General features: G+C 42.4%; 1 protein-coding gene across 4 annotated transcripts in view; it reads left to right on the top strand.

Moving 5' to 3' along the window:
• KIRREL3 (kirre like nephrin family adhesion molecule 3) overlaps positions 1-15,032 on the top strand; it is a 571,499-nt gene that overhangs the window by 327,551 nt on the left and 228,916 nt on the right. The gene's annotated exons all lie outside the window — the stretch shown is intronic.

Here is a 15,032-nt window from a genome sequence, read left to right as displayed (position 1 = left end):
GAGGATGGGTCCTGGGCCAGGGTATCAGGATTCTAAAAGTCCCTGGGCAGGTATTGGAAGCTCTGTCTCAATGAGTGGACTCCTTATTTAACTGTTCACCACTTGGGACAGTTCAAACCCTCTCTTATGCCACCTCTGACTGCTTATCTTAGTATGGAATTGGGACTTACTGGCACCAGTTTGGGCTTGTGGTGGATGCTCAATAAGTCCTTATAATGACTAGGGAAACAGGAATGGAGATGACGTTTTATGTCTTTGAAATTCCATCCCCTTGAGGTGCACACTGGGGATTGCTTTGGTCTGAGTATTTGTGCCCCACCGCGCCCACCCTACCCCCCTGCAATTTATATGTTGAAACCTAATCCCCCAACAATGTCACAATACTCAGAGGTGTAGTCTTTGGGAAGTTTGCAGGTTGTGAGGACTCTGCTGTCTTTAATGGAATTAGTACCCTTATGAAAGAGGCCCAAGGGAGCTTATTCGTTCCTTCTGCCATTAGAGGATACATCAGAAGCACCACCTATGAGGAAAAGACACTAAATCTGCTGGCACCGCGATCTTGGACTTTCTAATCTTCAGAACTGTGAGCAATAAATTTCTATTGTGTATAAATTACAGAGTTTAAGGTGCTTGTTATATCAGCCCAACAGACCAAGACAGGGATAAATCTGACCTAGAAGCAGAAGAGATAGTCTGTAGAGTCTTCGAAGTCTTTCAAGCTATAGAATTCTCAAAACATTCCTCAGAAAAGAGCTGCCCTTGCCTTCTTTCAGAATGTTCCAGCAGAGCCAGACGATTTCCAGTGCAGATCCTAGGAGTGCTGCAGCTTGGAGCCCGTAAGTGGCCTTGTTGCCTCTCCTACACACCTCTCCCTGGATGGCCGAGGATGCAGCGGCCCAGGGAGGGTTAAGGGGTCCACCCAGTGTCACACAGTAGTTAGTGGCAGAGCCATGATCAGAAGTCACCGCATTCTGCAGAAGCCCTCACATAGTCAGGTCATCGTAAAATCTGCTGAGCTCTGGTCTCCACTCCTCCAGCAGTTAACTCACAGAGAAACCTGGATGGGGAAGGATGAAAAGCTGTCCTGGTGTTTAGTGTTTCTTTAAATGTTTCTGTGAGCAGAGAAAGAATTAACAAATTCCTAACTGGAGGAAGATCTTGCAGGCCCAAGCCAGAATTGCTCCTGGATTGGGGGATGTTCCAAGACATTCTCTCTGTTCCGCTGCAGGATATGTCACAGAAGGCATGCGTGTGATGAGTGGGGCCCTGGGCTCCCATTTATTTTCCCCTCCCCAGTCTCTATGCCAGCCCTGACTATGGTGATGAGTGAAAACACAGATGAATTTTGGAAACACATTAAGAAGCAATTATGGATTCCTTGCCTTTAGATGCTCCTCCTTCCCCTTGGGTCCTGAGAATTAGCATAAATTCCTTGGTCAGGAGAAGCTATCAAAATACTATCCATCTGGATCTAATTTCCAGAGCTCTTGGGCTCCAAAGTGACCAGAGTTAAAGGTCTATTCATAAATTTTCCTTTTGGTACTGCCCGCTGGAGCCCAAACCCTGCCTGCAAGCCGCCTGTCCTGGACAGATAACAGATGGGACCAGCTCAGATTCTGCACACGCAGCACAACTCGCTCGCTGACCAATCGACCTCTCTGCCCTTCCCAGCCGACTGTGGACTTGTTTCCTTGAACTTCATTTGTCTGGGTCATCGCTTTCCCGCATCTTGGCAGGTGCGGCTGTCTGAGTTAGCAGGATACAACCAACGGCCCTCCTCCAGGTCAGCTTCTGCTTTAGTCGCCCGAGTCCCCGGCTGTAGTCCCCCTCCCTGGTCCCAGGGTTCACAGGGGCCATTTTTATCTTTACTACTTTCCCCAGAGAGCGAGAGCCAGGAGAGGGGAAACGCAAGCTTCATCATTATGCTACCTTATATAACTTGACAAAGGGCAGATGAATAAAAAACACAGCTTAAAAACAAAACACGAGACTTGAAAAAAGTTTAACCCAAAGCAATTGAGGCCCTGATTCAAAGTGGAATGAGGAAAATAGCTAACTAGTTAGTCAGTAGTTAGTTAGCTCAGATAAGTACCAAGGGAGGAACACCACTATACAAAGAAGAAAAGAAATACTTTATCAGGTATCTGACTAGATAACGAATTTCCTAAGTACTCTTGGGCTGTCTTTCTTATTCTTTGTATTTTCTTCGCTCTACGTGAGTAACCAAGGACAAATACAAATACCTCTTTTTATTATTCCACACCACCATTATAGGATATGGAAGAATATCACTCCCTCAAACATTCCCCTGAGCCTCATCTAGTCCACCCTCTCCCCAGACCACACCCCTGGCAACTACTGTTTACACTGTTTTGCTTTAAGTATCACATAAATGAAATCCTACAATATGTAGTTTCTTTCAGACTGACTTCTTTATCTTAGCAATGGATCCATCCATGTTGTGGCCTGATAGATCATTTCTTTTTTATGGCTGAATAGTATTCTGTTGTATGTATTTACCCAATTTTATTTAAATATTGACCTACTGAAGAACCTCTTGGTTGCTTTCAGTTTTTGATAAATGCAAATAAAGTTGCTAGAAACCTTCACATGAATGTAAGTGTTCAAATCTCATGTGTAAATACCTAGGAGTGTGATTACGTAATCCTGTGGTAAGGCCATGTTTTGCTTGTAAGGATCTCCCAAACTATCCTCCAAAGGGGCTGTCCCACTGTGTGTTCCCACCAGCAATGAATGAGAGTTCCTGTTGCTCCATGGTCTTTACAGTACCCAGCTTTTTGGATCATTACCATCCTAAGAGATATGTAGAGGAATCTCATTGCAGTTTTAATTTGCATTTCCCTATGACAAATAATACTGAGCATCTTTTGATATGCTTATTTGCAATTTTTGTATATTCTTTGATGAAAATTCAGTTCAGATCTTTCACAGTTTTTTAAATTGGACTGTTTTCTTACTGTTGAGGTTTAAGATTTCCTTTTATATTTTGAATGCAAGTTCTTATTCAGATATGTGATTTGCAAATATTTTCTCTTACTAACTTGTTTTTTCAATCTCTCAAGAGTGTCTTTAGCAGAGCAGAGGTTTTTAAATTTAATAATGCCTCAATTATCAAGTCTTAGTTTTATGGATTGTTTTTTGGTATTAATTTAAAAATCCATCACCAAACCCAAGGTTAAACAGATTTTCTCCTACATTTTCTTCTGAAAATGTTATAGTTGCATATTTCACATTTCAGTCTATAATTTGTTTTGAGTTCATTATTATGTAGGGTTGAAGATCTGCATCATTTTGTTGCATATATGTGGCAATTGTTTTGTTGAAAACATTGTCATTTTTTAATAGAACTGCCTTTTTGCCTTTATAAAAAATTAGTTGACTTATTGCTGGGCATATTGATGCACACCTATAATCCCCCCAGTTTAGGAGGCTGAGGCAGGAGGATTGCAAGTTCAAAGCCAGCCTTAGTAACTAAGTAAGGGCCTAAGAAACTTAGTGAGACCCTGTTTCAAAATAAAAAATAAAAAATGAGCTGGGGATGTGACACAGTAGTTAAGCACCCCTGGTTTAATCCCTGGTACCAAAAAAAAATTTTTTTTAAGTTAGTTCATTTTACATTTTTTTTTACATTTAAATTTTTTTTTTTTTTTTTTTTTTTTTTACAGACTGCATTTTGATTCATTGTACACAAATAGGGTACATCATTTTGTTTCTATGGTTGTACATGGTGGGTTCTGGATTCTATTCCTTTCATCTTTTTTTTATCATTACACCAATACAGTACTGTTTTGATTACTATAGCTCTATATTAAGTCTTGAAATCAGGTAGTATGAGTTTCCCACTCTGTGTGTGTGTGTGTGTGTGTGTGTTGTTCAGGGCCTTGCACATACTAAGCAAATGCTCTACCTCTGAGCTACATCCCCAATCCTTTTATTTTATTTTGAGAATGGGTCTCTTTTCTCAGCTGGCCTCAAATTTGTGATCCTTCTGCCTCAGCCTCCTGAGGTACTGAGATTACAGGTGTGTACCACCATATCCAGCCCAACTTTATTGTTGTTTTTTCTTTAGTATTATGAACATTCTAGGTCCTCTGCCTTTTCATATAAAATTTATATTCACTTCATTGATATCACAAGCTAATTTTCCAAAATTTTGATTGGGAACACATTGATTCTATAGATCAACTGAAAAGAATTGACACCTTAATAACATTGAGTCTTCCTATTTATGAATATGGAATGTCTCTCCCATTTATTTAGATCTTTTTTTATTTTTACAGATTGAATTTTGATTCATTGTACATAAATGGGGTACACCATTTTGTTTCTATGGTTGTGCATGATGTAGATTCATACCATTTCTGTAATCATACATGTACATAGGGTAATAATATCTGTCTCATTCCACCATTTTTCATATCCCCCCCTCTCTTTTCCCTCTATGTAATCTAAAGTTCCTCCATTCTTCTCTCACCTCCCACCCCCACCACCCCCATTATACATCATCATCCACTTATCAGGGAAAACATTCAACTTTGGTTTGATTTCTCCTGTCAGTGTTTTTAGTTTGTCCTCTAGGTCCTGTACAAATCTTATTAGGTTTGTACCTAAGTACTTCATTGGGTTTTTTTGTGTGGGGGTACTCATACAAACGGTATTGTTTCCTTGATTTTGAACTCCATGTGGCCTCTGTTGGCACAAGTAAAACAGTTAACTTCTTTTCCATTCAAGACACTAATTTTTAGTTCTTTTCATTAAACCATTTATTCCTATTCATAAAAGCTAAAATGTAGTCTCCAAAGGTAGGACAAAGTAAACACCTTGCCATGACTCAAACCTTCTATTAAAAACTGTTAACTTGTATATTCATCTTTTATCCTGCAACCTTGCTAGACTGCCTTATTAGTTCCAGAAGTTTTGTTTTGTTTATAGATTCTTTGGAATATTCTACGTAGGTAAACATGTCATCTGTGAATGAAGACAGTTTTATTCCTCTTCTCGGTCCATGTAGTTTTTTTTTTTTTTCTCTGCTGCTTGTCTTACTGTGCTAGCTGGGACTTCCAGTACAAGGTTGGACAGGAGCAGGGAAAACAGACATCCTTGTCTCTGTGCAGCTTCAGGGCAAAAAGCATTCAGCCTTCTGCCACTAAGTGCAATGTCACCTCTTGGTTTTTCTTATACTCTTTCTGTTAAATATGACCCCTATTCCTAATTATTTGATAGCTTTTCTTATGAATGCATATCGAATTTTGTCAAATGTTGATTTTTTTTTTCTTCACAAGATAACACTGTCAGTTATGTGGAGCATGAATTTTTAGGGAGCCAGAAAAGTAGCAGAGAGACTCCAAGGGGAGACTAAAACAAAAACCCCAACCAGGGTTGGCGGTAGCTTGTGCTAGACTGCCATGGAGAGAAGGGAACAGATTCCAATGTACATTGGAAAAAAAAGCCAACAGGATTTCCTGGCGTGTTGAACGTGGTGCAAGAAGGAAAGACGGAAATCAAGGGAGCATTTCCCCGTCGGGGCAAGCAGCTGGGTGGATGACTTTCAGAAGACTGGGGAAGGTCTGCGTTGCACATCTATTTGGGACATGTTATAGTTCTCAATAGCTACTAAGCCTCCAAAAAATATATATATATTAAGGAAGGCAGTTGAATCCACAAATCTGGAGCTCATGGGATAAGTCAGGGCTGAATTTATAATTTTAAAAATTGTCTGTATCTCAATGGTATTTAAAACCTTAGAATTTCATGCAATTATCTTGGGAGAAAAATGTAAATGGAGAAGAGAGGAAAGCCCACGAGGAAGCCCAGGAGTCCTCCAACATTTCCTGGCTGACTGGCTAATCTGACTCATGGGAGGGCTTGAATGAGTCAACCACGGAGTTAACAATTTTCAGTGTGTGCTGCTGAGATCCGTAGCTGTGTGTTAGAGAAGATGTGTTGGTTCCAAACCAGGAGTTAACACTGTAACTGCTCCACAGTTAACCAAGAAAACTTGAAATACACAGATACCATAAGAATTAACTAATGATATGAACAGACTGCAGACTGTTAATAGGTTAAAAATAGAGTTAATAAAAGACTGTTTTCTGGAGGAGGGCAGGAAGGTGTCCCAGGGAAGGAGAAAGACCAGGTAAGCGTTTGAAATAGCCTGGGGGAAACTGGGCTCAAGGCCCCTCTTGTTGTCATCTGTACAATGGATCTAGCATCTCCCCACACTAGGCAAAAAAGGGAATCCCTGCCAAAGGAGACAAGAGGCAGGTGCACATCCCAGAGAAGCAAGAAAACAACAAGCAAACGAGTTGGGAAGTAGAATTCTTTGGCTTCATACTGGCAACACTTCTTTCCATTAGTTGGGCTGGGAAGTTCTCGATGGATGAGACTTTGGGGTGTCACTGGGGTCACCCTCCTCTTAGTACATGTCACCTCAACCCTCCAGTACATATCACCTCGACACGGACAGGAAAGTGGGGTGAAATTTTCCTTAGCTGTACAATAAGCAAATACTCAGAAATAGATTCTCAGCTGCACACTCAGAGCTAGGAGTTTAAAACGGAGCTGAAAGTTATTAAAAACCAAGGTGAGCCACCTAGGGGAATTATATTTAAAAAAAAAAAAAAAAATGAATGACCTGCCAACAGCTCTTTATAGATTTGAGACAGAAAATGGCATATTATCTGCCAACTCCCAGCCATAATGAAAAGTGAGAGGGGGCCCTTTTTGTTATCCTGGGGAGTTGGGAATAAACTAATGAAAAGAAGCGGGAAGAGAGGCCATCACATCTCCCTGGGGCCAACCGACAGGGCCTTTCTACCCCAGGGGACATTCCCCAAACTCGGACAGCCAGTCAGACTCTGGAAAAAGGTAAGGGAGATCAATTACAGTGTCCTTCTGAGGCCAGCATGCTATGATCTGAGTGTTTATGTACCCACAAAATCTCCCACTAACATCCTTCCCTCAAGGGGATGGTACGAGGACATGGGGCATTCAGGAGGTGATGGTGCCTATATTAGTTGGCTTTTTAGTACCTGTGACAAAATACCTGAGGCAAGCTACTCATAAAGAAAAATAAAGAAGCTGATTTAGCTCAGAGTTTGGAGGTTAGGGGAATGACCATTCAGCTCTTGTGAGGCTCTCGTGTCTATTTCCCATAATGGTGGATGCACTGGCAGGAGCATGTGGGAACAAGCAATCACATCTCAATACAGGGAGCCAGAGAAAGTTTGCTGGGACCTGGCTCTGGCCTTTAAACAGCACTGTCTTGAGAACTACCATGCAGTCACATGAGAACTATCTTAATCCCTCCCTTGGGCAGGGCCCCCAGTGGCCCGAGGACCTCCCACGATGCTGCACCCCTTAAAAGTTCCATCACTTTCCAATACTTCCACCTTCAGCACGAAATCCCAACATTTAGACCCTTGAGGGAAACCAGATTCAAACCATGGCAGTACCCTTATAAAAGAGATACCCCTTTCCCCTTCCACATCTGGTAGTGACACAGCTAAATGTCACCATCTGTAAGGACATGAGCCCTCCCCAGTCCCTGAACCCCTTGACTCCTTGATCTTGCACTTCCCAGCATCCAAAATTGTGAAAAATAAATTACAGTTGTTTATAAGCCACCCAGCCTATGGCATTTTGTCAAATGGACTAAGTCATAGGGATTCAGCTATCAATCCCCCAGGAAATACGGATGTGGCTCAGAGACATAAAATTCCCTATAAACACAAATCACCGACGAGTGTGATCAAACAGTGCCAACCCAGGAGTTAGCTATAGGATTTTTCTCCAGGGCACGTGAGTCCCAGGATTTTAATTACTTTGTCCCAAGGTCAGGAAATACCAACCTCCCACACCAGCCAAATTCAGGATCTTAGCTCTTCTGTACGGTGCTCAAAAGGTCTCCCAACTCTTGTCCAAAGTAAGGTTTTCCTAAGCATCACTCACTGTCCTTGTTATTTCTCTAAAATAGTGCCACAGAAACATATATCCACACTTACACACTTCTCAGTAATGGAAGTTGTAAATATCTTAGATGAAGTCCCGAGATGGGCCTCAGAATCCACGTGGTTGACCATTCAGCTGGGCCGGCCAGAGTGGAGATTGTGTCTGGGAGAGAAGTCCTGGCTAAATTGTTCTTTGAGTCCATCCCGGCAAAGTAGAAGTCATCCCAGGCATGGCTGTCCAGAGTAAACAGGCTCTGCAGAGGCTGCCCGTCTCTACTCTCCCCCAATCTTCCCTCCACCCATATCGGGAGTCAAAAGTTCATCCTTAAAAACCCACTGTTTTCCAGGCAATTCCCTCTGCAAAACTCCATTAAACTCAGAGGCTACACCTATGTGCAAACAGCCAGTTCTTTCTAAAGCCACATTATTGTTGCTCCAGCAGCCATTTCTAGGCAGGCAGTTTTGATTCAAAATGTTTGCCAAGCAACTTAATATCCAACCGTGTGTACAGTGCTTCTGAAAGATATTTGCAACTGGAAATTGTTTGCGTGGAATTCAAGGGAATAGAAATGAACTTTTGCTGTGATTGAATTCATTAGTGACACATTCTCTGATTTTTTTTTCCTCTCCCAACTTTCAAAGCTACTTTCTTGAGATGCTTTGTCCTCCATCATGAAGAAGCCCAGAGCTTTCCCCTGAGTTTTGTTTGTTTGTTTGTTGCTTTTTGTTTTTATCCAAAGTGGTATCTCTCTCTCTCCCTGAGATTACTTGGTCAAATGATGCAGAACTATTGACCTTGTTCAAAAAGTTTTCAGATCACCCCAGAATTTCCTGAGAGCAACATCAGGGATCTGAATTTCGTAGAACTGGGGATACTGACCCTGGGACTCATCCAAGCTCTCTCCCTCGAAAGGAGTCTTTCCACAAGTATTAACCCATTCCAGACCCAAAGTCAGCAACCTGCCCCAAAGGGGCAGACTAATCAACATAAAAACTTAGAGACTGACTCCTCTAGAACATGGTCTTTTATCCTTCTGATGAAAGACCTCATAGTCAATACAAATAAAAGCAGTAAAAGCAAAACCTTCACCAGAGGAAAAACAGAGCTGTTCTCACCCTTCGGTGTTAATATCGTGCAGAGAGAAAATGAGCCAAGTTGGTGAAGAAGCCCAAAACCAGGCAGCACAAATCACTGATATTGTTTTCCTCATGCCATGGAAGCAAGAAAAATGTTTCTTCATTGTTTCTAAGTGAAGGAAATGGGTTATTGTTCAATAAACTTTGCCGTAACTTTCTTATCATTAGATTTGTCCCATCTTGGTTAAAAACCCTCAGGCAGCTGAGATCCCCTGGCGAGCTCTGTCGGTGGACAGCCGTCCATCATCCAGGAGCTGGCTCCTGGTTGCTGCACCACCCCCACTTTTGAATTCTTCCCTTTTCTGATTCTCATGCACTTCCACGCCCACTGACATGCAGGCAGGAAGAAGAGCTGGTACCTTGGCAGGAAGTGAAGTTTTAGACTCAGCAAGGAGGAGGATGGCCAGATAACTTGAAATCATTTGCCAACTGAGAATTGGATGCTAGGATTCCGTGCTCTTTCTGGTTAACCAACATTCCACTACCCTTATTTATTATTAATTAACGTCTCCTCAACTTCTGTCATATAGACAATTCAATAGGCAAGTAAGTGGTTCTGAAGCAAGGACATAAATCAGAATCTCCTAAGCAGCACTTTCCACATAAAGATGCCCAACTCAGACCTCCACGGTTTCTGATTCAGTAATAACAGCAACAACTTAGACTCACACTGTATAAGTGTCAAGTACACTAAACCCTTTGTATAAATTCCCTCGTGAACTAAGTGAGATAAGCCAATCTCAAAAAACCAAAGGACGAATGATCTCACTGATAAGCGGATGATAATACTTAATGGGGGTGGGAGGGGGGCAAGAATGGAGGAAGGAAGGACTGTATAGAGGGAAAAGAGGGGTGGGAGGGGTGGGGGGAAGGGAAAAATAACAGAATGAATCAAACATTACCCTATGTAAATTTATGATTACACAAATGGTATGTCTTTACTCCATGCACAGAGAAACAACATGTATCCCATTTGTTTACAATAAAAAAAAATTCCCTCGTGAAGGTTCTATTATGATCAACAATTTACAGATGGAGAGCTGAACACACACAGAGGTCAAGAAACTTTCCCAAGGTCATGTGACTGAGTTAGACAGAGGTGGCCATCCCACATTGCATGTTGCAAGTCCATGCCCTTTGACACAAGGTTTCAAGAATGTGCCTTAAACCATTCAAGCTGCCATAACAAAATTCCTTAGAGTGGTGAATATGTTGATCAACTTGATTTAATCAATCCACATTGCACCCCATAAATGCATACAAGTATGATTTGTGGATCAAAAATTATATTAATAATAAAAAGTAATAAAGAGGAAGAAATCAAGACGCAGGGAGATAATTAGCTTGCCAAAAATCAAATAGCTAGTAAGTAAGGGAAAGTAAATTTTAACAAAGAAAGGGGATATTAGAGATTCAAGGTGACATCAGATTTTTCACACCCAAAAAATCATGTCTTAGCTGGGTGCAGTACACATGCCTGTAATCCCAACAGCTCAGAAGGCTGAGGAAGGAGGATCACCAAGTTCAAAGACAGCCTCAGCAATATAGATAGGGCCTGAACAACTCAGCAAGACCCTGTTTCCGAGTAAAAAAATAAAAATGAATGGGGATGTGGCTCAGTGGTTAAGCCCTCTTGTGTTCAATCCCTGGTATCAAAAAACAGAAATTATGTCTTTTCTACCAGGCCTCATTTCCTGTCTGCCAAATAAGTTAACGCCAAGTCTTATAAAAAAGCACCTTAAACTGGGTAATTTTGCAAACAATAGACATTTATTTCTCACAGTTCTGGAGGTTAGAAAGTTGGAGATCAAGGCACCAGCAGACTTGGTATCTGGTGAGGACCCACTTTCTGGTTCATGGATAGCACCTTCTAGCTGTGTCCTCACATGGTAAAAGGGGTGTGGCCGCTCTCTGGAGTCTTTTATAAGGACCGCCCCTGTTTGTGATGGATCCAGCCTCATGGTCTAATCACCTCCCAAAAGTCCACCTCTTCATAGTCTAGTGTTGGGGATTAGAATTTCAACCTATGAATTTAGGGGGGAGATATAAACATTCAGACCATAACTGTCAATTTCTATTGAAATATATCCTGAAAGGCATACCTGGCAAAGAACCACTGCACTAAATCTTATACTAAATGTTCTCATAGTCGAGTGTTCTCCCCAGAGCTGGCAGTCTCATGTAGCAAACACAGGTGTGGCACAACAGAATGTGTCAACCGCATCATCCCACAGATACCAGTTGCAACGCACGTTGGCTGTGTTTGGATTTTCTTTTTAATGAGATCTGTTTTTCTGCATGTGAATTGTTTTGTTGGTAACAGCAATGAGACTTGCTTCAAACAGGTGGAAGGAAGTTTAAAATTTTTAAAAATTTTACAAGGATCTACTATGTGATTTTCCCTATACTTAATATAGAGAATACCAATTGAATAAGGTAGGGTGTGTAGGGATAATATTATAGTATGATGGGAAAAAGGGACATGGTCCCAAATAACACTAATGTTATAAATAGTATGTTGAAGAATGCAGAAGCCTAGAATAAGATCACCGTTAATTCTACCTGAATGGAACATGATAGTGGCTTTCAAGCTTGTCATTGAATGATGAGCATGGGTTACCTGTGAATAAATAGAAGGACATTCCTATCTGTCTTAGTCTGTTTTCTATTGCTATAACAAAATACCTGAGGTCAGGTAATTTATAAAGAATAGAACCTCATTTGACTCACACATCTGAGGATTAGAAGTCTAACATCAAGGCACCAACATCTTGTGAGGTTATTCTTGTTGCTTCTTTACATGGCAAAGGGCATCACATGGTAAGACAGCAGGTGTGCTAGCTCAGGTCTCTTTTCCTCTTGTAAAGCCACTAATGCAATCATGGCGGACCCCACCCTCATGGCCTCATCTGATCCTAATTACCTCGCAAAAGCCCTGCCTCCAAATAGCCTCAATATATGACTTCGGGAATTATGTCTCCAACACATGAACTTTGGGGAGACACAGTCAAACTGTAACACTAAGGGCTCAGGATGTCTGTGGACTAGAGCACAGAGTCATGTTTCTATACCTAATGATGGAAAGGGAAGTGACTCAGTGAGGTGACATTGAACTAACCTCCAGGGTCCTTCAAACAAGCATACCAGTTCTGAGGTGTCCCACAACTCAGGCAGCAGTAGTGGGCATCTCCAAATGGAATTGGCCTTGGCTGTGTAGAAGGAGCATAACACAGCTGGTAGGGATGTTGAACCTCCAGGAGACTCTGCCATAGAAATGTCCCCGAGAGGCAAGACCCAAATTCCTTCCTGACACCTACCCTCCTGTGACTTCTCCAGCCAGTGTTAGCAGAGCAGTCTCATTTCAAGGAAGTACATGGGAGAAGGCAGATGCTTCTCCATGCTGAAGAGGTGAAGTTCATATTCAGGAGGTCTCACCCTACTTCGCTTCTACCTCCGCGTGCCTCTGCTTCCACTTTTGCCCTTCCTGCCACGTAGGACAAGACGGGTACTGTGTATAACAGGACTTTGCCTCCTCTATATAACAGGTGCTGGGGATGGAGATAATCACTGTGGGAAAAATGCTAACAGCCCCAGCAAAAATGCATGACCTCACTCTGATCTTCAGATGGATAATGGAGGATGGAAGGTGCATTACAGATATTCCCACTCAACTTGATCTAAAGAGCTTCAGTATTAATGGAAATTTTAATGAAAAACTAAGCCTTGATTAGGTTGCCATGCAAAATTCCCACAATATGCACAGTCTGGTTAATTTCCCTCGTGCCAGGGCATCGGCTTAAAAACATAGACACACAGACCCTCAGGCAAATGGCTTTCAATCCCCAGACTTCAGGTTTCCTCTGCTATCCCAGCCCCAGAGATCTACAGGACTGGGGTGGCTCTCCAGGCTTATCATCAGGGTAGGATTTGTGGCATTTTGGGAAAAGACAATTCTTCCATTCTTCCATTCTTGCTTAGAGCTCAGGAATTTCCAGGGAACTCTAGAAAGAGCATCCAAGTCTCTCATCTCTCCCTGCTGCTCAGATGGAATCTGGAACTGGCTCCAGGGAACAGTAGGCTCAGAGGTTAGAAATCCAAGAGCCTATGTGCTGTGTCTCTCCCTTGCTGCATAGCCCTAGAATGTCATGTGCTACCTCCCTGCCATCCTCAGCTGTTTGTGCATCTTCCAGAGAAATACAGAGGCATCTGCTCCCATGAGGTGTTTTAATCATGACAAGCAGATCTATCTATCCCTGTGTACTAAAGCCCAGCACCATGCTAGGGGACGCAGGGGTTGCAAGAGAGCAGCAGTCAATGGCTTTGTCTTGTTAAATCCCAAGGTGATATAGAGACTTCCTCCTGCCCCCACAGCTCTCTGCTCACACTGCCCCGACCCCTCTTCGTGAATCCTGCAGGTGGAAACACGCTGTGCTCTGCCTGTAGTTCTTGCCCTTCCCTAGAGCAGTCCTACCGACATCAGCTCTTCCACAGAATTTCTGCCAGAGAGGATAGTGAGTGGGGAATATGGATTCCTGGCTTCTATTTGGAGTAAAAATATGTAAGAGGAAGAGAGATAGAGCAAAGACAGAAAAAAGAAATGACTTCGGAAGAAGTAAAATCCTATATTCTACAAAGGTGATGTTGAGAACCCATTCGAAGCTGAAGTGACTCACTGGGTCTCTGAGTGCTCTGCTCACAGGTCACTTCCATATCATGACACACACTGCTTTGCCTTCTCTCCCACTTCCTATGCACACTTTTCAAATGCCTTGCCATAGATCCAGTAAGGGGCCCTTCAGGTCCCACAGGCTGAAGACCTAGTGGCCAGTCTGTGGTGCTATCGGGAAGTGGCGGAACCTTTAAGTGGGGGTGCCTACTGGAAGTAAGTCAGGTCATGGGGACGTGCTCCTGTGACCCTGGCCCCTTCCTCTCTTTCTTGTTGCTTCCCAGCTACCACTTGGTGACCAGGCCTCCTTCTCCTCCTCATGTACTATGACACCACAGGCCCAAAACAACAGGACCTAGTGACTATGGGCTAAAGCCTCTGAAACCATGAACCAAATTAACCTTTCTTCTTCATAAGTGGATTTCTCTCAGGTACTTTGATACAAAATCAGAAGCCTTTGTTGTTCTCCAAGGGCCCTCAAACCAATCCATTTTCTGGTTTCTTCCGTAGACAAGAGATAGATTCCAGACAATTGTTGTGGTAATGGTCATGGTAATGCATTTTGCCTTCTTTGTGTCCCTAATATTGGGATTCACCAACTGCCTGACTCCTTTGTGATCATGAATAGAAATACTGGATTTTCCAGGTGACATATGTTTTACCAGGTAAACACAGACCCTGACTACAAAAGAACTGTTTGGAGAAAGCCCTGTCAATAAGCTATTTGACTCTCTCTTTTTTTTTTTTTTTCTTCCTCTTCCCTCCCCTTTTGCCTTCCTATATGCACCTCATCCCCCATGGCCATTTCTTTACAGGAATCTTTTAACGATAAGGAACACTATTTCCAAAAGCCGGGCTTGAAGTACAGCCTCCTCTTGTTCCTCCCACCATCGAGAAGGCTTTTGCTTGGACATCCTCATCTCTGCTTGCAGTAAAATCTCCTTGGTGCTTTTGAAAATCACCCGTGCTGGGCCCCCATCCCAGACTAACTAAATCAGAATTATTGGCATTAGAGTTGTTGTTTTATTTGTTTTGTTTTGTTTTTTACTCGCCGAGGATATTCTGATATGCAGCCAATGATGAAAACTACCATGTCTAGCTCCTACTCAAAACTATAGACAGGGGCTGGGGAGATAACTCAGTTAGTAGAGTGCTTGCCTTGCAAGCACAAGGCCCTGGGTTCAATCCCCAGCACCTCAAAAAAAAAAAAAAAACTATAGACAGTCACCCCCAGAAACCCACATGTAATCATCCTGGTT

Source organism: Sciurus vulgaris (assembly GCF_902686455.1).
Source record: "Sciurus vulgaris genome assembly, chromosome: 11".
Lineage (NCBI taxonomy): Eukaryota > Metazoa > Chordata > Mammalia > Rodentia > Sciuridae > Sciurus > Sciurus vulgaris.
This window is presented reverse-complemented; position numbering and strand designations above follow the sequence as displayed.